The sequence below is a fragment of the Sus scrofa genome, chromosome 3, assembly GCF_054392235.1.
Source record: "Sus scrofa isolate SSC_HxYL_T2T_F1_AM1 chromosome 3, Sscrofa_HxYL_maternal_Yorkshire_Landrace_v2.0, whole genome shotgun sequence".
Taxonomy (NCBI): Eukaryota; Metazoa; Chordata; class Mammalia; order Artiodactyla; family Suidae; genus Sus; species Sus scrofa.
In genome coordinates, this window is record NC_139385.1 from 42,161,917 (window position 1) to 42,186,281 (window position 24,365).

Consider the following 24,365-nt stretch of genomic DNA (forward strand, 5'->3'; position numbering starts at 1 on the left):
AACAGACAATGGAATCTAGAGGGCGATGCAAAGCATGCATTTGATACCCATTCTTGCTATAGCATCCTGATGGTCCAGGGGTTCTTCTGAAGCCTGATTTGGATGGAAACCACTACTTCTTTTTTGATCTTCCCATTAGATCCAGGAATCCTTCCCTCCAGATATTACTTGTTGGACGAAAAGGAACTACCTATGGCGTTTTACCATGAAATCCATATTAACTAAGCATAGTTTCCCATTGCATTGAAAAAGACATAATGACAACAAAAAGGATCACCTATATGTAACACTGGAGTCATGTGGAATTCCAGTTTGAGTTTCAAAAATTAAGACATCAAGATCCGCAGAAGGCAGAACAATTAATATCCAGGTACTGGAGGTACCACCTACGAAGTTGCAACACTCTGGGCTTAGAGTGTGACACCTGATTTTATGTAGACAGATACATGCCGACATTGAATATGGAGCTTTATATTTCCAGATGTCAGGTAAAGTACAACCTTAAGCATATTCTGAATAATTCATCCAGGCAAAGGTGTGATAAACAGATGTCTCTAACGTGATAGTTCTGAAGGTGCCATTTTTCTGACATGAAAAAAAAAATCCCTGCTTAAAAGCCAGATGGTAAATAAACCCCAGTTCATCACTTAGGCTCACAGAGGGAACTCCAGCACATTTTTCATCAATTCCCACTCTATATTTAACACAGTAAATATAACAGTGAAGTATTATGTCTCTTCCTTCTCAATCCATTTCAACCACGAGTGTTAATCTCTACTGGGTTTGAAGCAGTGTTTACTCCAACTAAGCAAATGAGCTTCCTTGTAACAAATTATCTCTTTGCAGAAACAACAGAAAATTCTGTATGCTCAACTGTTTTCATTTATTGAGGATTGCCAGGAACAAACTTTGCAAAAATGTCTATTTTTCCCCCTCAGCCTCTCACAGTATAATTGAGGAGCTGAACATTCTGTTACATAACCAAGAGTCATATCTGGATTTGCTTAAGGAGATATGAGCTGGCTGTCAATCTGGGTCAGGGATTATGGTCTAAGGCTCAGTCCCATGCCAGGTACCATTGGACTCGTTGGGTTCTGGTTGCAGTCTTCTCCAAGTGCAGTAGAGATGTCCTGTTTACTCTTCATGTTGCCGAACCAAGGTGGGTTATTCCCAGGATGAAACCTCACTTGACCTGCCACGTTGCTAACATGCACCCAGGGGAATGGATGGACTCAGCTCCAAGAGGTCAAGAAGTGATTCTACTCTTAGTAGACTGGTCTGATCTTTCCTCCCTCTCTTCCTTCTTCTCTTCTCTTCTCGCTTCTAAACACACTTATTGAATACCTATATTGGACACTTGGATGGGAGACATGAAAGAGACTGTCTAATGGGGAACACTAAGTAGGTTAATAAATAATTTATAGCACAGGGATGTGAGCACAATTTAGGAGTCTCCAGTGGCCATGCTGCGACCACAACACCCAGCTGTACACAATGTTGGTGGAGAGGGATATCAGGACGTCTTCCAGGTTCTAATGAGCCTTATGGGAGCCTCTTCAATTGCATTCATCCAACAGGCAAATATTTTCCTAGCAGCTATCATGTGCAGGATGCTGGAGATGCAGTAGTGAATAAGACACTGTTTCCTACAGCTCACATGCTAGCAAAGAAAGCAGAAGCCAACAATAATAGCACAAGTGGTTAATTATGAACCACACTGTTTGAAGTAAAGGAAGAGGAGAGGTCTTATGAGAAAGGAGATAGGACCTCAGTTTACACAACAGATAGAAAAGTCATGCTGGAGAAAGTGATACTGATTCTGAGGAAGATGGAAACTGCTGCTGACCAGGTGAAGGAAAAGGAAGGTGACACCCTGACAGAGAGACCCTCATGTGCTGTGATGGTAAGCATGTTGTCAAACTGAAGGAACGCCAAAGTGGATCAAAGGAATGAATGAGAGGGAACAGCAGAGGAGTGTGCAGAGAAGGGCAGAGTCCAGACCATGCAGAGAAGTTTCCTTTTATCTTGAGAGCAACGTGAAACCAATGAAGAATTTTAAGAGAAAAGAGGATAGTGGCAACAGGACAGGCTTATGTTTGAAAAGAATGTTCTCCCTCATGAGAGCAGCTCAGAAAGCATCCACATAATTTATAGCACAGGGATGTGAGCACAATTTAGGAGTCCACAGTGGTCAAAGAAAGATACATAGAGGACTTTGTGGCAGTTTGTGTGGGGAGATGATAACAATTTGGATGAGGATATTGGTGGAGGAGATGGTGAGAAATAGACAAATTTAGTACATATTTGATAATGAGATGATTGAATTTGCTTTAAAAGTAAATGTATTATTCATTGATATATGTTCCAAGTCACCACACAGGCTCACTACAGCAATATCAACCACATCAATAATACCAACAAAATGAACCCCAACTCCTATCAACCTTTGAAGTACAAAGGACTATTCTAATAATTTTATGAGTATTAACTGACTTAATCTTCCCAACCATCCCAATAAGTTATCACTATGTCTCCTTTTATAAACAAGAAAACTGAAGCATGGTGAAGTTAAATAGCCTTGCCCAAGTGCACCCAGCTATTTAGGTTAAGCATAATTCAAATGCCTGGGGCCAGAGCAAAGGCAAAGAAATCTTTCCCAGTGCCAATTTCCCATCTGGATGTTGGATCCTTTACTTATAAGATGTCAGTGTCTGCTTTGGTTCCCTATGGCAATGAAAAGGTGCATATACTTCACAAACATAAGCAGGATGCAATTTATTCATATAAAAGTCAAGGGAGTTATAGACATTTAGTCCTAGGGCAGCGTAAAATGAAACACCCATGCAATGAACGCCCATGGGCTCGGCAATTTATAGCTATACTTCCATGTAGTACTGGGTGAATATTTTCATTTGCCCCACTTTACACATGGGGAAAACGGGGCTTACAGTGTTGAATAACTGTGTCCAAGGTGTTACTGGTAGGAGACGGAGCCAGGATTGACATCCAGGTGTCTTTGTCCACAGACTCTTTGCACCCAAGATGGCAGAGTTAAGCAGCAGACTCTGCGCTCCTGCCAGACCAACAAATGGCCACAAGCTGCTGACTGAAGATTGAAAAATTATAATGCATCCAGTCTTGGTGCAAATTCTGAACCAAGAGAAGATCACCACCTGGGGCAGGAGGAAGTGCCTGCTGTCAAACAGGAACGCAAGGAAATCCAAAAACATACACAGGAGTGCACACAGGTATACACACACTCACAGCTGAATAATCTCTTCCAGAAATTCCTGTGTTTTTTTCAAATAGTCTATTTCTCTTAATGTTACTTCCACTGACATGAGCAATTTATATACTGTATAACTTTGATGGCAGAATCCGTGTTCTCTGTTTCCTTTGTGTCTGTACTTTGTTTTTCAGTTTGTTGTAATAAATCTTTAATCTGGACTGAATTATGGGCTTTAAATAATTGATACTGCTGATTCCAAAAGCCTCCTACCACAGGCATCTAACAAGACTTAGTACTGAGGCACACGCAATACTTTCACCTTCTCCAGCCTTCAACCTACCTCTCTCCTGACCCCCACATCCAAGGGGAAGTGAAACTCTGAAAGGTCATGGGGGGCAAGGGGCAGATGGCAGCTCGATTGTGGTCAGTAATCACAGCTGGATACAGAGCCTGATGCCAACATGTCAGTCATGAGTTCTAACTCTGCAATGGGAACATTCTTAATGGCATCAACGGCAACCTCATTATTATGTATGATTTGGCAACAAGGTGGCAGGTGGCAAGTGTGTCACAGGATTTACTTATTCCATTCATTTGTATTGAATAGCCATTACGTATCACATATGGATAAGCACTGGAAAGACACCATTGAGGAAAGGCACACATGGTCCCTTGTCCATGTAGAGCCCGTAGGTGAGAAGAACTCCAAGTATTAATTTTTCGTTTGTTTTAGCCTGTGCCTGTTGCATGTGGAAGTTCCTGGGCCAGGGATCAAACCCACACCTCAGCAGCAACCCAAGCCACAGCAGTGACAATGCTGGTTTCTTAACTTGCTGAGCTACCAGGGAACTCCCACAGATATTAACTTTTAAAAAAAAAATCACAACACTGATATAAAAGTTGCACTGTGTTAAATGCTACAAAGGACTGAGATGGTGATATAATTTACATACGATAGGGGGTCCAGCCTGGTCAGATGTGTTTGGGGAAGGATTTCTGAAAGGACCCCATAGGATTTTGATGTAGAATACAAGGGGCTGCAGAAGGATGAACTTGCAGCTGCAGGGCTAAGTCTTTGGAAGCATTTGGTCATTTTCTTAAATGCACTGCGAAGTCACATTATGTTTTAGTCTATGTAGGGGTATGACCCACTCAATACAAATGTTTTCTACTATAAAACTGTGTTAGCACAGGCACATTATCATTTAGGTTTGGTTTCCTTGTGTGTCAAATAGGGATAGTTCTCACTCCTCTCTTCCTTCTTCAAGTGCTGCCAGCACTCAGGAAGCAAACAAGTGGAAATGACCTATTTCCCACTATATGTTGCCCCTGTTGCTACAGCCACTGTCTTCATGATAATTCCCTCTAGACAAGTTATGAGCTGCTCTCAGGGTTGGTGAAACCAAGCTGGACTCTGTGGGGCTACTGGGCACAATCCTTTCTGTGCCCCCCATTTTTTTTTGAAGAGTTGTACCTGAAGCATATGGAAGTCCCCAGGCTAGGGGTTGAATCAGAGCTGCAGCCGCCAGCCTACACCACAGCCACAGAAACACCAGATCCTTAACTCACTGAGCGAGGCCAGGGATTGAACCTGCATCCTCATGGATATTAGTTGGGTTTGTTACCACTGAGTCACAACAGGAACTCCCTGCCACCTCCCCCTCTCTGTTTTTAGGGAATAAGCTTCAGCCTCCAAGACTTTCCCTGAGTTCCAAAGGGCAAGTTCAAACAGTTGCTAATCAGGGAAGGGAGGGGATGCAGAGACCAGGGAGGAGCAGTCTAGAAACAATAGTGTACCCTTGGGGCAGGATCCTGGTTCCTCTTCAAGGAATATACACAACAATATCTTTGAGTTCTTCTGTAGAAGGAAAACCCCCACCAAATAGAAAATGGAGAGAAGGACCCCTAGAACCAGTGTTGGGGCCACTAAACACCAACTTTGAAGAAGAATGAAAGATTGCATCTATCTGGGTCCTTGTCTGTGGCCAGACTTTCTACTCCTAAACCATAAAACCACTTCCTCATCTCTCCCATGGGAGGGCACAAGTCTTTAGGGCATTAGCCTGCTGTGGCCTCCTTTGCCTGGCAAAGCAAAAAAGCTATTTTTATTTCCTTCACCCAAAACCCTTGTCTTTGTGTTTCTATTCAGCACCAGTGGACAGAGGCCGAGTTTCAGCAACATTGGGGCACTCTTTCCTCCCTTCCTTTTATGAATGCATTTCCGAAAATGCAGCCTAAATTCCCTTCCACTTTCTTACCACTCTTTCACTCATGACTGCTGTTCACCAGACCTTTTTCTAACACAACCACTGCAAGAGCAAGTCGGACAGTGTCAACTGTTTCCAAGCATTGTTCTAAGTGCTTCAGATCCACCATCTCACAATCACATGAGAGGAAAAGTATTATCACAAACTTCATTTTGCAAAAAGAAACACTGATCCCAGGACGTTAAAGCAAAATGGCCCAAAGTCACACCCCTGGGAAATGGCAGGGCTGGGATTTCGACCTTAGAGTTCTATCCTGCTGTCAAAACTCTACTGGATCCCCCTCGATAGAGCTCCTCCTTCTTGCCTTGAAATGCAGTTCACTGCATATATTCTCATGGATCTCCTTTAACCACCTTTCATTTTATTCATCAATTCTGCCTTTCCCCTCCTTCCCACCAAACAGTGGTACCACCAGGAATCAACAACCCTGGATCTCTGACATTGTCTTGTTATTCTTCTTTCCATGTTCTGAACATAGATTCTTCCCCTATGCATCTCATGTAGTTGCTCTGCAAAAACCACTGAAGGAATGGACAGTTTAGTTTTACGAACCCTAGTTCATAAAACAGGGAAACAGATGTTTAGAACAACTAATGGTGGAAGCTTGGGAGCAGGGTAGTTGGTTTGGTTCTACGTTGTCTTTAAAGCTACCAGGAGATTCTGTTACCAGAATCTATTCCTATTTACATAGGAACCTCTGGGATATATTATCTCAGAGGTTTGGACTTGTTCTTTGACCCCTCAAATGTCATAAAAGTAGATGGCTCTCTAGGTATTTTATATTCTTGGATATGCTATTTCTTCTAACTGAACTTCCATGGGTGAGAGACCTAGGGTTGCTTTTTTAAAAAGCAATCAATTTATTATTATTTTAAATGGCATTAGTTTATTCTAGGGTCTGTTGTTATTGTTTTAAATATAATCTATAGCTGGAATTTAAAGCTGGTGAAAAGTCTGAAAGAGATGGACATTTTTAAGGGGTAATCTTCCGGGTCTTTGCTACTTATGGAAGGGTGTTATGTTGCAAATTCTAGACGGAAAACATTTGGAAATGCTGAGACATTTAATTTTAGCTGAGCGAGCCACATGTTACTCATGAAACACCTATTTTGAGAACCACAGCAGAGAATTAAACCTGACACTTCTTATTCTGGTCTACTACCTTCACTGATAAACAAAATAAAATTACAAACACACAGGGAAGATGGCTTTAAAGGATACTAGGGGGGGAAAAAAAGGAGGAAAGGGAGCTTCATCTAGACTGATGCAATCTGGCTGTAACTGCTTTTTTATATAAAAATCTTTAGTTAATTCATAAATATTTTAGTGGGTTCGAAGGTATCAGTTTAAAGTTTCATGAAAATGCCTTCAGAACCCCAAAGAGTGCCACTATTTGGAATTGGATTCCAGAAGTGCTTTTTGTCTTGGGGATGCTTTGGGAGTCCCTCTACTTAGGATGGACAGAGGAAGATGAACAGAGCCCCAGGCTCGAGATTAAGGGATGACCAAGGCATAGGGAAGGCACTCTGGAGCTTGCAGAGCTGGATAACAGGTCAGCACTAGCGCCACTGCAAAAGGCATCCTTACTTCCACCGACTCATGGGCTTGGCTCTCAAAATCACTCAGAGCCCAGTGTCATCAGAGGCATCTTGAGGAGTTTGAGTCTCTTTTTTTCACATGAGCAGGCTCCTCCATGGACAGGTAACCTGGAAATACACATCCAACTGCCTCTTGGAAATTGAAGCATCTGATGAAATTGTGTTGAAATGACCAAGTGAGACTGTGACAGAAAGAGCAGTGAGGGAGGGTCGGAGGGAGGATTATTGTGGAGGAAATAGACAAGGTTGAGGAGAAAGATAGATGGTAGGCAGATAGATAATAGATATAATGGATAAATGGATGGATGGATAGATAGGTGGGTAAGTAGATAGATAGATAGATAGATAGATAGATAGATAGATAGACAGACAGACAGACAGACAGATAGATAGATAGATGTAATGATGAATGGATGGATGGATGGATGGATAGGTAGGTAAGTAGGTAGGTAGGTAGGTAGATAGATAGATAGATGATAGATTGATAGGCAGATAGATCATAGATGTAATAGATGAATGGACGGATGGATGGATGGATGGATAGGTAGATAGGTAGATAGAGACTTTGAAGAGACAGATTATCTATCTCTCCATCTCTCTATCTTTATCAATCAATCATCTAGCTAACTAGAGATCCAATCTGATCCACAAGGAGAGAAATCATATCAGAAGCTGTGTTTAGGATATTAGTGGATGATATCACAGCTTTGGACTAAGTACCATGTGCTTTCTCTGGGTCACTGCCCTGTATCTGTAATAGTTGACCCTATCAGATGAATTTAAAAATTCAGCCCATTCCATTGACCCTGCAGAATTAAGCATCCATATTTTGTCAATGATCGTGATTTTTAGGTATCCAGAAAAAAAAAAACTTTCCCCCCACCAGAGGATACACTCATTTTGGTCTTCATGGTACATGCAAATGTTGTAATTCATCAGAAATATCATTGAAAATGTATTTTAGTCTCCGTACTGATAAAGCACAAGCCTAGTCTTCTCAGGCCATGCTGTATTGGAGGATGAGGAGTGTCATTCTCTTATTTTCTTTGTGTATAAAAATCTGAGAGAAAGAGTCTCAGATTTGTGGCCAGAATCGACTCTGGGCCTCATGGATCTGAGCTGGTTTAGGGTCCTGTTCTATGGGACCAGCGTAGCTCCCTGGCTGTCTTACTTACAGGGAACTCTCCATCTCCCAGCCATGACAGCTGGGGTTTACCAGGAGGATTTTTTTTTTTTTAATGGGCTAAACACTCCAATTACAAGGCAGGACATGTCATACTGGATTTTCTTTTCCTTTCTTTCTATCTTTTTTTTTTTCTTTTTTCTAGTGCTGCACCCATGGCATGTGGAGGTTCCCAGGCTAGGGGTCGAATCAGAGCTACAGCTGCCAGCCTATGTCACAGTCACAACAATGCCAGATCTGAGCCACATCTGTGACCTATACCACAGCTCACAGTAACGCCAGATCCTTAACCCACTGAGCAAGGCCAGGGATCAAACCCGCAACCTCATGATTCCTAGTCAGATTTGTTAACCCCTGAGCCATAACGGGAACTCCGACAGGGAGGATCTTTTGAAGAAGCATGTAATTAAAAAAAGGGTGAAGTACATGGATATGGAAAGGCCTTCTTGTTAAGTCCTTCTTCTGCTTTAATGACTTGATAACACTTTTCACTGACCTGCATGCATTTCATCTTCATGACTCTACTTATCCCACACACCAGAATTTAAAACAAGAAACTGAAACCAAGCAGGGCCCTGTGGGGCTCTGCGGGCACAAAAGCCATTCTGTGACCCCCATTTCTTGTTTTTAGGACAAGGGCCTCATTTGGCCTCCATGACGGGAATCCCTGTGTTCCCAGGGGCAGGTTCAGGCAGCTGCTAATCAGGGAAGGGAGGGGATGCAGAGACAAGGGAGGAGCTGTCAAGGAAAACCAGTACACCTTGGGGCAGGATCCTGGTTCTAGGGATACACAGAACAATCTCTCTGTGATCTTCTGCAGAACAAAAATGCCCAACACCTGGAAAATGTTTACTACTTGATGAAGTATTCTTCATTCCAGAAAGAAGGTCGTGGTGCAATAACCTCAAGGACCACTGTGATGGGACTGCCTCGTGCAAGCTTTGAAGAATGCAAGCCTGCATCTACCGTCCTTCTTAACCACAACCCTATCTTTCACTCTCAAACTATAAGACTCCTTCCTCTTCTCTCCCAAAGCAGGGCACCGTCTTTACGGCTTTAGCCTGCCATGGACTCCTTTGCCTGGAGAAATAATAAAAGCTACTCATTTCTTTTTTGCCCCAAATTCTGCCTCTACTTTTCTATTTGGCAGCAGTGGCCCGAGGCAGAGTTTTGGCCACAAAACCAAGCTCCCCACCGTGCTCTCCTGGGAGAAGCTGTGCTTCGTCAAGAGCCCTTGTTTTCCTGTGAGTTTGTCCATTTCTTCCAACCCCACCCAACTGGCCAACCGGGACCTACCACTGATTCAATGGCAATTCATTCTGCAGAGGGGGAGCTCTGAGAATGGGGTCTGGGAGCTCCCACCAGGTGAGGTGGGCAGTCTTGGGTGAGCTCTACGGAAGCTCGAAGTAGAAGATTATGCAGTTCAGTCCAAAGCAGGACCCAGCCCCACACATGCTAGAATGACCAAGGAACACAGACGGTGGGTAAGCTGAAAGAAGTGAGCAGAAAGGGAAACCAGGCAGGAGAGCAGGGGTAGACGGACACAAAAGACCATGATAGGAGATGTTGAGAGAGAGAGAGTCTTTGAGGATGCCCTTTTCTGCTTTTCCTACTTCCAAACCAAATTCTACAAAGCTCGCTGGACTTCACTTTCAGTCTCTGGATATTTAAGACACTATGTCTGTTTCCTTATAATAATCCCATATTTTACTGAGCTATTTTTAGAAAGATTCTATTCCTTACCATCAAAGGGCCTTGTCTAAAATAGATCCAATTACAAAGTTTTATTGTTAAAAGCTTGAAGACTTGCAGGAGCTCTCTGAGAGATTTACTTGGGTAAAGGCCATTGACGTTGCATGAAATCGCAATGGAAGGGGTCACAAGGAAAGCCCCAAATTACCCATCATGTGCCTTAGGGGCACGGATACAATTTCATTTTACTTAAAGGAAATATAGAAATGTGACCTAGCCTGTCCACCTGACAAGTTCACACTAGTACAAGAGAAACGTCCAATTAGGCATCACAGAAGATTTTTTTTTTCCAGTGTATTATTAAGCAGAATCACATAGAGCCAGCCATGGCTGCTTCTCAGAATATCAACCTGCTGGGAAGAAAAGCCCAAAAGAAGGATCTGGGACTCTCTTCAAGCAGTCCTGGCCTTGTTGTCCACTGAGTGCCCGTAACAATATGATATAGCCTAGCCAGGCTGGTTCAACCTTCCTCTATTTTGGGCAGTTGGGTCTTGCTGAGACGCTAGGCTGGAGACAGATTGCACTTTTCATGCAGTTCTGCCTTTCACGTTCAGATGAATACAAGTAAACGTTAAGTATGTTCAAGGAAAACAGTGCATTAACAATTTGTTAAACCGGGTGGAGATTAAGCAAAGAAACGCACACTGCCAGCTTCAGTGATTTGAAACAACGGTGTTGAAGAATGCTGTTCTGGAGGCCCTGAAAAAAATTAACCGTCTAAGGTAAAGAAGTAGGGAATGAATATACAAGGCTGGATTTAGCAGGTTATAGCTTTTCTCTCTCTTTCTTTGTCTCTGTCTCTGTCTCTCTCTTACACACACACACACACACACACACACACACACACACACACACAATCTCTCTCTGTCTCCCATTATCAACATAGTAGTGTTAAGTGGAAGTGGCAAATGGGTTTTTGGGTTTGGGATTTCAGGCAGACCTGTTTTTGGTCCCTACCTCTAGCATCAATTGGCACTTTGGTTGAACTACTCAAAACGTCACTTTCCTCACTGGACACTGATGTTACACATCTGGCTGTGTTGCTGTAAGATGACATTTCGGAAGGACATAAAGTGCCTAGCAGAGCCCCTCATTCCTATTCCTACTCTGTCATTTGCAGCTGCTACGAATACTGTGTAATGCTCATTATCAATAATAAAAATGGATGTATGGGCACCTGTAATGGAACACATCAGCCTGCTTTAATTGAAAAGCTGCTGATGAATGGATGGATGTTGGAACACCTCCTGGCTTCAGCAGACAAAACATGTCTCCAGCAACAGGGGGACCTAACGGCAAACTAGACACAGTTGCTGTCCTCAAAGAGTTCACAGTCTTGAAGCATCCGAGACACAAATAATTCGACGCATTGGACAAATTCTAGGGAATACTTAAACACAGACATAGGCAAGCAAGAGTCTGCTCTGGAGTTTTCAACTTCATGTTTCTCTGTCCTCACACGTTTTATTTAAAACTCCAAGAAGTCTGTGAATTGTTCTCTTCACTCACACCAGTGGTTCCAGGAACATCCCCAACAGGACGGGATGTGGGTGTAGAAGGTGAAAACATTTTAAATCAGAGGGTGACAGCGAATCTGTGCACCAGTCTTCTTCTCCACTTGGAGCAGGCTAATAATAGAGAAGAGAAACGCAGCGAATCAGCCGAGAAACTAAATGGAGGAAAAAGTCCCTGGATGGGAAAGAAAACCTTTGCTGCAATCACCAAAAACATCCACCAATTACCACAGTGACGATTCCTTACATTTATCTACCCACTGACCATCCCAAAGCCCAATGACACTTCATTCAGGTTGGCTTTTACAGCAAATGTCCTAGGGTCCAGAAGGCTTCTAATAGGGTTTTTCCAGATTGCAATCCCTTGCCATATTTTTAGTGTTTGCCACACTGTTTTTCTTTATCTCACTCTTTACACAAAACACAATTTATTTTTCTAAGTGTTATTAAAGCAGAGGGGATCTACAATGTTGTGATAATGTCTGCCACACAACAAAGTGATTCAGTTATACGTATACAATTATCCATGCTTTTTTTTTTCAGATTTCTTTCCTGTATAGATGCCAACTACTGTATAAATTGGAAGCTACGGCACACATGCACATGGATGAGTCTTATTATATCCTAGTTATTACTGTTTTTCACTAAAGTTCTGTGTTTGTTTTGAATGCCCTAAGATGCATTAAAAGGGAATTGAAAAGGGAACAACTTTCTCATGATGGGACTGGATGTTGTTTTTCACTGTGTGTGTGGACCACCAGAAATAAACTTACAGAACTTCTAAAATCTGATCCACCCTCTGGAAAACGCTGGATTTGAGAAATGAAAATGCTCACTGGTGGTCTTGAGACCACCCAGAAATTTCAATACAGCTCTACAAGCATTTATCAAGCAGGCAATAGGTGCAAGGCAATACAGCAAGTGCCGCAGGTATGGGTGTGAGAGTGAGCTTGCAGATATGAATTAGCACCTATCGCCATTCAATACCATTCAATTACACCCTACAAACAAATGATCATGATCCTAGCACACAGCTCAACAATAAATGCTCCTCTTCCCTCTTGCAGCATGGCCATCATAGGTCACCTTCCATTCTGCTCCAAGCCCGCTTCTCTCTGGGACCCCATAGGAATAGAGTGTCCCACTGGCTTTCCTACAGAGGGAAAAGAGACCCAAAAGGGTGCATGCTGATTCTGACACGTTCTACTTGGAAATGACATATACCATTTCTGTTCACAGTTCACGGACCAGAGCAAGTCACGTGGCCCTGGAGGGCAAGAATAGTGGGAGAACAGAGCCCCCTGTAAGGAAAGGCAGGCAGGAAGGGCTGCTCAGGAAGGGATGTAGAAAATTGCTAGGGACACTTCAACATACTGAACATTGCAAAAGTGAACTTGAGATTTGAACCCGGGTTTCCTGGGATTCTTGCCCGCCGTGATATCCTAATAACCACCCTACCTCTCAAGAAGAAAATGTAATAGGATCTGAGCACACACACGTCTCAGCACAATTTCTTGCAATCTAAGTAGAAAGACAGCGTTGGACACAATCACATACCTGCCGCAAGTTGCATCTGTGCTTGAGCTGGGAAAGAATTCGGTTGCTAAAATGATGCTTATAACCAAAGACTAAGGTGGCAGAATAATGTTGCAAACATTCTCAGGAGGCTGCCCCAGCCCCCACTGCTTTTCTACAGAATCCTTGGATATTACAATATAGGGGACTTCTGGGTCAGGAATAATTTAACTACTGACCTGCAAGGAAGAGCAGAATGAACCAGAAGACCTCTAAAAGGCACTTCCAACCCTGTGGATCTGTGGTATTTTACCCAGAGGACAAATAGCAAATAAAAACTATGTGGAGATAAAATTTCTTGGGTAGACAGATAGTGCAATTGCAAGGGAATTTAATTTCCCCCTGAACCAAAAATGAAACCCAAGACAATAAGTGACTATATAAAGAGAACATTGCTTTCTAAATGTTGACATCAGTAAGCTCTTTCCACTCCAAGTTTGGATTTTTAGAGAAAAATGAAAAAGTTTTCAAACAGCTTCAGCCCTTTGGTTTACAGCACCCATCAGGTGAATGCCACTGAGCGGCTGGGATGTGAGCTGCCAGGTGCATCAGTCCACAACGCAATCTTACCCCTTATGTTCTTTGGATTTGTTTTTATTGGTTTTACAAAAATTAATTATTTGGGGGGTAAAGAAAAGAAATGTTCAAATTGTCACCACTACTGCCTACTGTTCTTGGATCCTAAATAAACCCTGTTCTTCGGAGAAAGATTCTAAAGCTTAGGAGACTTGTTGAAAAATTTGTCATTCCTGGGGGGTCACCTACCTCAAATCAAAACCACAAGCAACGGCTCAAATGGAGTAAGAACTGCTGATGGAAGGATGATTCGGGAGAGAGAGAGCAAGGAATAGTAATCCATCCAAAACTAGTTTTACTCCCTTGATGAAGGGCTCTGTCGTGATGTGGCCGAACTATAGGAAATAAAAAATAAAAAGATGGGAGTTCCCTTTGTGGCTCAGCCATTAGCGAACCCGACTAGGATCCATGAGGATGCAGGTTCGATCCTTGGCCTTGCTCAGTGGGCTAAGGATCCAGTGTTGCCATGAGCTCTGGCATCGGTCACAGACACAGCTCAGATCTGGCATTGCTGGGGCTGTGGTGTAGGATGGCAGCTGTAGCTCTGATTCGACCCCTGGCCTGGGAACCTCCATATAGCCATGAGTGTGGCCATAAAAAGCAAAAAATAAAAATAAAAATAATAAAAATAAAATAAAATAAAAAGACTGTGTTTGTATGTGTAGAGAAGGAAAGATAAAGAGAGAGACACACACACAGAGAGACAGAGAAACAGAATGAATCACCTATTACACATGACAGAAAAAGCCAGAAAAGGCTATGAGAAGTTTATGGAATGATCACTGTTTTTTTTTAGGGGGGCTTTTGTTATTATCTTACCCTTTGTGCTTCTCAAAATTCAAGATGAACCTGTAAAACTTGCAATTTAATTGACACGGTGCCATCTTGTTTTTGTCATCAGAGCCCTTGTCATCATCCCACCTCACTTTGAAACATCTTCTGTGATAACATGGGTTTCCCACCACAGGTATTAAACTTCTGTGGGGGGGGGGGGCTCCTCTCAGGTAAAAGCCCTGCAGGTGGAGGAGGAAGAGGGTGGCAAACTCTATGAAAACAATAACAGCAACCAAAGCAAAGTCAACAATAAAACGAGAGGGAAGACCAAGAGCTGGTGTGGGGTGTGAGGATGGTGTGGCTTCAGGAAAAATCCAACTCAGAGGAATTACAAAAGGAGAGGGTTTGTCATCATCTTGATGGCCATCAAAGTGACGGGAGTGGATAAAGTGTCACCAAGAAGAAAAATCTATTTTCTGTCTTGTTTTGTTTTAAATTGACTAGAACAGAACAGTCCTTTTCTTAAATTTTTTAAAAAATTTTTAAATGTATTGTCTTCTTTAGGGCCACACCTGTAGCACATGGAGGTTCCCAGGCTAGGGGTCATATTGGAGCTGCAGCTGCCTGCCTACACCATGGCCACAGCAACACGAAATCCCAGCCACATCCAGATCTGAGCTGCGTCTGCGACCTACACCATAGCTCACAGCAACACCAGATCCTTAACCCACTGAGTGAGGTCAGGGATCAGACCCACATCCTCATGGATCCTAGTTGGGTTCATTAACCACTAAGCCATGAAGAGAACTCTCAGAACAGTCTTGCTTCAATGGACACATGACCACACTGGGTAACACACCCAAAGGAGAGAGGTTTTCCAAGGTTTCCTTAATTTTCATTACGTACACATCAAATTTCATTGGTTCTAAGGTATTCACTTTTTTTTTTTTGCATTTTAATATCTCGCAAGTTGGGGTGCCCTTAACAATTAATGGTGGGACATAATTTATTTGGTAGCATTTGTTTCTTTACTCAGTAATACACACATCTATACTCACAGACATGCACACAAACACACACACGCACGCACTCAAGATTCTTTGACTGAAATCAACAGCATTTTTGATGCATAAAATCCAGTTAATATTTCACTTTCCTCAAATAAGTGTTTTTTTTTTTAATTCTACCCACCAATGATCAAGAGGAATATATTTTTTATTTTATTATGGGCTTCAGAATGTCAATATTTGTTCTTCAATGATGCATTCAGTGAATAAAACCCATTACTGGAATTCCTTAAAAATAAGAATTCCAAGACTGGACCTAACTCACTATTCTTGCAATGACGGCCTCAGCTTCAACACAAGAAATCCCATGTACTAAAAGGCAGGATGGAGCTGAGCTGTTAGCACAGTCTGTTTTGGAGATGCTAGGCCAGTGGTTTTCAAACCTCACCACACATGAGCGTTACCTGGTAGGCTTATTAAGTCACAGATCCCTGGGCCCCTAGAGTTTCTGATTCAGTTTGTCTGGAGTGAGGCTAGAGAATGCGCATTTGTCCCAAGTTCCTAGGTGATATGGATGCCCCTGGATTGGGGACCACACCTGGAGAACCACTAGTTTTCTCAGGTGATGGCTCTGCAGGCCCCTCAACATCAGGGAAGGATGAAGAGGCCAAGTCAGGGCTTCAGATTGTCCTCACTCTGCTTCAGTCAAAGCCATCCTGCTTTTATCTGCCTCTGAATCAGACTCTCTATGAGATTTCATACGAAACATAAGTTTTGCTGTTTAAATTGTTGAAATGCACACCATTATTGAAATATAAAGTAGATAAACAACAAAGTTCCACTGTACAGCAAGGGGAATTCTATTCAATATCCTGTAGTAAGCCATAATGGAAAAGAATACGAAAAAGAATATAGACATATATGTGAATATACACACAAGTACCTATGAATCGCTGTGCTGTGCTATCAGAAAGTAATGCAACATTGTAAGTATACTTTTTTTTTTTTCCCTTCTTAGGGTGGCACCTGAGGTATATGGAAGTTCCCAGGCTAGGGGTCATATCAGAGCCGCAGCTGCTGGCCTACACCACAACCACAGCCGTGGCAACATCAGATCTGAGCCGCATCTGCAACATACACCACAGCTCATGGCAACAATGGATCCTTTAACTCACTGAGCAAGGCCAGGGATTGAACCTGCATCCTCGTGGATACCAGTCAGGTTCCTAACCCACTGAGCCATAATGGGAACTCCCTGGAAGCCAACTATACTTCAATTAAAATAAAAAAGAATAATAAAAGAACAGAAGTTTTAGGATAAGACAGGTCTGGGCTGAAGTCCTAGGTGCACCATTTAGTACTTAAACATATCTTCGGTTCATTTTTTGATTTCTCCAAACCGGGGGTAATAAAACATATTTGGAGTTTGAAACTACTGAGGATACAAGACCAGGTAGATACAGGGTCTTGTGTACTGTAGGTACCTAACACTTTGTAGCCACTGATGACAAGAAGCCCAGAGTTCATATCCTCAAAGGAAGAGACTTTATGGCCTTCACCCTTCCTGCAACTGTGTGTTTACTTGCAGTGACCGAGGACAGAGCATCTGTTGTCAACTGACTTTGGAACAGCCTTCTGGTGCCCAGCCCTGGTTAATCAAGGCTCAGAGCTGCAGTTGGGTCACACAGTTCCAGGAGTTTGGAAAGCTGGATGCACATTTACTGCCTGGCTGCCTCTGGGCCTCTGGCATCAGGAGCAGGGCTGATTGTCACCTTGCCAACAATCATGCCCTGTGGGCAGAGGGAGCCTCGGAGCTAGCTTCTCTCTGTCCCAGCTCTGCTCGGCTCAGAACCAGACACCTCTTCCTCTGCCCTTCATTACAGGTGCTTGCATAACACAGCTGCCAGACACTCAGCAGTGCATGCTTAAGAGGATCTGCTTGTCACCAGCATAAAAAATACCCCCTCCTCATGTGTGGTAACTCCCCGACTTTCACTGTCCCCCATCTGCTCGGTGCTTTGGCACTCAGCACGTGGCAACATCATTTATACCTGGGCGAAAGATGTTCCCTTCCAACTTAAGTCTCAGCTTTTATTAAAAACATTTAACATTTGGGCTACTACAGAGAACCGCACATATTTCTAAAAATAAGGGAAAAAAAGACAAGAAAGGAAAGGAAACAAAAAGAAACCTCTCCCTTTAAATGTGTGTTTTCAGCTCAAGCATCTAGGAAGGGCTATAGAAAAACGTTTGGATTCTATCATTCCAAGAAAACGATTTCATCTCATATTTGAACAGCCTGGATGTAGGAGGTAAGGCTTAAATACTTAGTACAAAGATAGAAATCTAGCTCAGAGTTCTCAACACAGAAGAGAACAGCTTGAGGGTGTTATTTCAATATTTTCCCTTAAAGGTAAGCTGAGTAGTTACATATGGCATTTGCCTTAGGGAGATCTTTTTTACACAATAAATTATAAGTAAATATTCTTGCAGATGAATGTCTACGGGAGACAGACTAGTGAAATCAAATAAAACTTTTCCCAATGTCTATGAACTAACGCATAATTCAATTGGTTGGTCTTTGAAATGTGAGGTTTTAAAGGCTGTGATTTAGTTGATTATATGCTTCTATTAAAAACCTACCTTATTAACTCATTCAGATTCCCAGAGGCTTCAACAGTGTAGCATTAAGCAAGCAAGGAGGGGTTCCTAGCAGCTTTAAAAAAAAAAAATCTAAAATGTACGGAAGTGAGATTTCTAAGCTAAGCACTGTCTCTTGATGGGTTTAGAACATGAAATGTATCTTTTGTACAAATGGCTACATGCCCACCTATGCCTTAATGATTTGCTTGATGTGTACTGTCGCCATTTGTATTAATTATATCATTAATAATGGTTTTCTTGGAGAAGCCATCTACGAATACAGTGATGTCTGAGACACATGGGTCATGGAAAGTATCGACAGATTGGCCTTAAGGAGCCAGACCTCACCTTTAGAGATGGCCAGGCATTGACAGCTAAAACAAGACAGGAATCTGCCTAAGACTTCAGTTCCTAACTCCTAGTGGGGTCTTGTGGAAGAGAGAAAGAAGGAAGAAAAGAGGGGCTTTGTCACATCTGGGGTGGGGGGGGCCTTTCATGGAGCAAAGAAACAGAGAATGAGTGCCCCTAAGAATGCCACCTGCACCCTGGTCTTCTGTGTCTACCTGTCTGCATGTCTCTTCTTTGTTACTCTGGACTCTAAGAATCCCAAACTGTATGTAACTAAGGATCTAGACACTTGGCTGAGGTCTCTACACCTTTTATCTCATTTAACCTTCACGGATATTCCTGTGACCATCTTTAATCTATAAGTTGGGAAGCCAAAGACTCAGAGAGGTTAAGTAACTTAACTGGGGTCACGCAGCTGGTAAGGGAAGCCAGGCATAAACATAAGGATAAGATAAGGTGTTCATGCTATTCTTCCTTGAGGTCCTTTAGCCCCTCCAAATCCCTTCTCCTTTCCTCCCCTATAGTGGAGATCGCAAATTGTTTCATACTGCTGGACCAGAGAAGTGAAGTCGGGAAGTAGTTAGAGACAAAATTAACGAGGCATCTAGGATCATGAGCAGCTTTGATTTTCCTGATAAATAATTTAGGTCTTAACCTGCCGGGAATAGGGAACCACTGAAATATTAAGGAGGAAAACTGACATCACCATTTTTCCAGCAACCACGTCTAGAGATGTTGGTGATTCTGTCTGTCTGTTTTTGTCGTTTTCCTTCTTTGTGTTCAATGGGTAATTAAGTTCCCTTCTTTTTATGTCAAAGAACCAGTCAGGAACCTAGATCTGAATCCTGGCTCCACCAACAAGCCTGGCTGTATGACTCTGCATACATTTCTTTGAGCCTCGGTTTCCCGTTTGGTAAACTGGGGTCAATAAAACACTTACCATACAGGTTGCTTTCAGGGTCAAGTGGATGAGAGTACATCAGCTCACATCTACGTCTGGCCCATGGTAAACACCATGGTGAGTGTTATGGGCTGAATCGTGTTTCCCCAAAACTCATATGCTGAAGCCCTAACTCCCAGAACCTCGGAATGTGACATTATTTGAGAGAGGGTCTTTACAGGGAATCACAGGAGAGTGGGATCATTAGGGTGGGTCTAATCTAATATGATGGGTATCCTCATAAGGAGAAGAAATTTGGGGCACAGGCATGTACAGAGGGAAGACACTTTGAAGAGACCCAAGGAAAGGATGGTCCTTATTAAGCCAAGGAGAAGAACCGCCTGGAACAGATGCTTCCCCCTCAGCCCTCAAAGGAACCAAGCCTGCCTGTGACACCTTGATTTTGGACTTCCAGCCCCTAGAACTGTGAAGTAGTAATGATTTGTTTAAGCTGCCCAGTTGTCGGCGACCATCCTAGCCGACTAACACACTGATGTAAGTATTAGGTATTTATCCCTTCTGTTGCTCCCTCTTTGTTTAGGTCCAGTCTTAAGGGCTTTAAATCTGTATTGTTTCAGTCCATACTGTCTTCCTTGCCTCTGAGCCTAGGAGAGCAAATGGGTTTCATTTTATGAGCCAGCTCTGCTCATTGACAGCCTCTGCCTGGAGCCTTACATTGAGACAGATGTGACTCAGTGGGTAAATGCACCCTGACTGATTAGCAATGTCTGCCACAGGGGGAGGGGAGGTATGTGCTATGTATTTTTCTAACTCTGTGCTAGGCTTTTATGAGTATGTTCATCTTGAAAAACCATTATCAGATCGAGCCTGTTAATGTAGCACTTACATATTTTCATACTCGGCTCAAGAGCTTAGAATAGCTTATTTCTACCAACATAAAATGTATATATGCTGGTCTCCAATAACCTCAAAAACATTTAGGCATTGACTCATTCATTCATCATAAGAAATCACAATAACTGCCCCCCTGGAATATCATGGAGTCTACACCCTTCCTCTTCATCTGGTTTTCACCATTGCTAGGTTTTTTTTTTTTTTTTCCTTGTTTAAAAGTTTTCTTGAAGTTTAGTTGGTTTGCAATGTTGTGATGATTTCTGCTGTACCACAAAGCGATTCAGTCATACATAGACACACACCCATTCTCTTTCAGATTCCTTTCCCACAGAGATGATCACAGAATAGTGGGTAGAATTCTTTGGGTTCTACAGCAGGTCCCATCATTGCTGGCTTTGGGGTGGGTGTTCATTTTTCTCCCACCCTGCCTTTTTGGTTCAAACACCATAGAAAGAAAAACAACATCTGATATCTTCCAGATCACATTTCTGAGGCTTTCAAAGCGAACTTCCATCTCCCATTTGATGACTGTCCAGGAAAACTGTCTCTCTGGTCAGACTGGGGACCAGTCATCAATGTGGGACCAGTCATCAATGTGGGAGAAAAGCTTGTGCTGATTGGCTGGGTTTGGGTCACGTGTGCAGCTCTGCAACCAGAGCAGTGGGTTATAGTGACTGGAGGGGTGGGGTGAGGGTGGGGAAACAGGACTGCAAATCAGGCAGTGGTTAAACACACTAAATGTTCTTTGTCCTTCCTGCAACCACCCAGCCAACCTTAGTGCCTATTTATTCCGTTTCCTATACTCATGTCTTTCGTCCTATTCTTCCCAATCCTGTTGCTGCCCCAGGTGGGAACATCTGCTCTCTCTTATCCCTGAAAAGGTCATACAGGTTTAGGCGAAACATCCCAGGACCAGTAGCTGTGGCTCCCCCACTGACCACTGGTAGGAAATAACTTGGTCGCTAAGGGACTGCTGCAGAAATCACTGTGGAGGAAAGAGTCGGTCCTGGAAGGAAATTCAGCTGAGTGGATAGAGGGGAAAAGGCTACTCTGAGTATGAAAGATCCAGAATATTTTAGAAAATCAAGAGACACATAGGTAAAAAGAACTGTGAATGGGATTGAGCAGAGAAGCAGACCGATTCAATGAAACTATAAAGGAGAAATGTTTTTAGGCAATCATCAGATCTGAGGAAGAGGCAAGACTGCACGTTTACAAATAATTCAAACTGTCTCGAGCCTCTTTATAAAAGTAACAGTAAATAGGACAGAGAGGGATAAAAAACCCTCTACTCCACCGTCACCTCTGAGAAATGGGGAGCGGCTGCCAGGAATACTGTGTTAGGAAGGACTCAGAGGCGCATTTGCTTGCCCAGAAAAGGATGTTATGATTACATGGAGATGGGTGATGTTATGGCTAAGTGCAAGGATACTGTTGGGCCTTACTTTAGGTTCCTAGAACAGCTGTTGACAACTTGCTGTTTTGCAGATCATATTTGAAAAATGAAGATAGAAACCTATGGCAAATCCATCTGTAAAGTGAATAATCTAATTAACCCATCCCCAGCTTTGTGTAAATTGCAATTAAGGTAGTGAGGGGGCTCATTTACAAATGGGATGCACAAAGAGAGAATTGTTTTCAAAGTAAAGGAAAACGTCTAATGCTTAAATACCTTACTATGCAATGACTGGTGGTGGCAATGAAGTGGAGAGAGGAATTTGGGGATGTCTGTACTTCTGAGAGGGGTAGAGCCAGAAGGGAGATGAGGCCAGGCAATGGCAGAGGGTGACTTAGCCACAGTGAATCAAATTAGGGGTCTGGCGTGTTGAGTTGCCTTCCAGGAAACAGGCTGATAGGCAGATCAGTTAATGCACTAGAAACCACTTCAACAAAGATCATTCATTAAATGATAATACAATTATCATATTACTGGACAACTTATTAAAAGTGTTTGTATTCTGGCACCTGTTTTGTCCAGGATTTGTCACTCCTCAGAGGAAGGTCAACGTGTGTGTGTGTGTGACATATTCAGATTTTAGACACTTGTTCAATGATTTCACATGAAATCATGGGAAGAGAAAGAGAGAAAGAGAACAAGAGAGAGCAGGAGAGAGAGGGAGGGTGGGAGGGAGAAGGAGAGAGGGAAGGGGGGCAGGCTATTAGTGCATTGGCATTAGAAAAATAAAATTTTTTTTTTTTTGGTCACACCTGGGTCACTTGGATGTTCCTGCACCAGGGATTCAACCCTTCCCACAGTGACCCAAGCTGCTGCAGTGACAATGCTGGATCCTTAACCTGCTGCATCACAAGGGTACTCTCAGAACATCTCAAAAGAATGGACTGAAAGATGACTAAACAAGTGATCAAAGGAGTTAGTAGTCTGGGCTCTGCTTAACAGTAATTGCTAGACCTTTTCTGAGCCATTTTATTTATCTGAATTTTTAAATTTCCTCATCTGTAATACAGGGGGGAAAATCCACATTTCTCTCTAACTTGAAAAATGCATTGGGCGAATTGTCAGAAGCAGCTGCTGGCCTCTCACTGCCCATTAAACCCAGAGCACTTTATCCAAATGCTCAATCTATAGTTTGTGAAAAGTCCTCATCTTTCTTAAGATTTCTGTGGATTGCAGAATCTTACACTCTCATGGGCCTACTGGGTTTCTATCTCTTGTCCTCACTGTGATTTTTGTTCCTTTCTCTGCCTCTTGCTGTTGTTGAGTAACCTCTGAATTAAAATTGACCCTAAATGAAATGCAGCCCCTTTCCTTGACAACAAATAAGAAAAAGGTTCACATAAGGGCAATGTGTATGCAACAGATGTATCAGTCAGGATAAGCCAAGGAATGCTGCAGTAACAAATGACTCCAAAATCTTCAGGGCTCAGAAATAGTAGCAGCTTGTTTCTCACTTATATGTGGTAGAGCAGAGAGGGACTTGCTCCTCAAAGCCTCTCAGGGAACCAGGAAGAGTCATCAACTCAGGTTTCTAGTCACCTTGCCAGAGGGAAAAAGGTGCCGACCAGGTCTTGCATCAGCAACAAAATGTCCCACCACTTGTCCCTCTTATTTATAGCTCAGTGGCCAGAACTAGCCACATGGTTCTACCCAAACCACAAGGAAGCCAGGAAGGGCCCCAAAGAGGGGGAAGCAGAATATTTGCTGATGATCCCTAATGGTGATCACACACAACTTTGTGAGAGGGAGGTGGGCGTTGAGGAGTGGACCCTGCAGCACCACACATGTCTCAAACATTAGGCATCACCACCATGCTGTCCAGCCAAGTTCTCTCCTCTCCTTCCCTTCCCGTTGTGTCTTGTAGCCCCATTCCTCTTAGAAGCAAAAGCACCCTCAAATTCCTCTCTTATGCTCACACAGAACAGCTCAGTTCTCTGCAGTCCTCACTCTCCACCTCAGCTCCAGGCTGCTCTCGGCCAAGTCAAGGCTCTGTGTAAGTTTTAAAATTCCCATTTGCAAAAGACTGCTTAAGTTTTTAGTCTGAGGCCAACCCCTACCCTAGGCTCTTGGAGCAGGTATCTTGGGAACTGGAAGAAGACTGCTAGGTAGATTCTTCTCCCATTTACACAAGAAATGTGATTGTGCATGTGAACACAAGATTTATACTGGTTTGAGTCCTATGGAAAGAATTCTAACTATTTGGATAACTATGGTTGGTTGGTTGGTTGGTGTTTTTGGTCACGCCTGTAGTATGTGGAAATTCCTAGCCCAGGGATCAAACCTGAGCCACAGCAGCGACCCAAGCCACAGCAGTGATAACACCAGGTCCTCAACCCACTGCACCACAAGGGAACTCCTTGAGTAACTCTTTGAACCTGTATTTTCTCATTATAGAAAAGAAATAACAATAGCTGCTCTGATTATATCATTGTGGCCTGGCTATGAAAAAGCAGTGTGCCAACATTAGGCATGAATACCCTTGCAGGCAAATAAGACTGCTGCAGTCAATGCAGCAGTCGTCCCAACACCAGGCACTGAGTACAGTTGCTATCGTTTCCTTCCGGTTACAGTAAGTAGGCATTTTATGGTCTGATACGAAGTGGAAATCAAGCTTCTCCTCTACTCTGGTTTTGTCTGTCTCTGTGATT

General features: G+C 42.9%; 1 protein-coding gene and 1 long non-coding RNA gene across 26 annotated transcripts in view; both read right to left on the reverse strand.

Moving 5' to 3' along the window:
- Positions 1-24,365, reverse strand: part of RBFOX1 (RNA binding fox-1 homolog 1) — a 2,264,635-nt gene that overhangs the window by 784,227 nt on the left and 1,456,043 nt on the right. The gene's annotated exons all lie outside the window — the stretch shown is intronic.
- Positions 8,378-15,510, reverse strand: LOC146404563 (uncharacterized). The gene is made up of 2 exons (XR_014840858.1): positions 15,176-15,510; positions 8,378-14,189 (listed from the first exon to the last, which is right to left on the reverse strand). It is a non-coding gene; the product is annotated as an uncharacterized LOC146404563 (long non-coding RNA).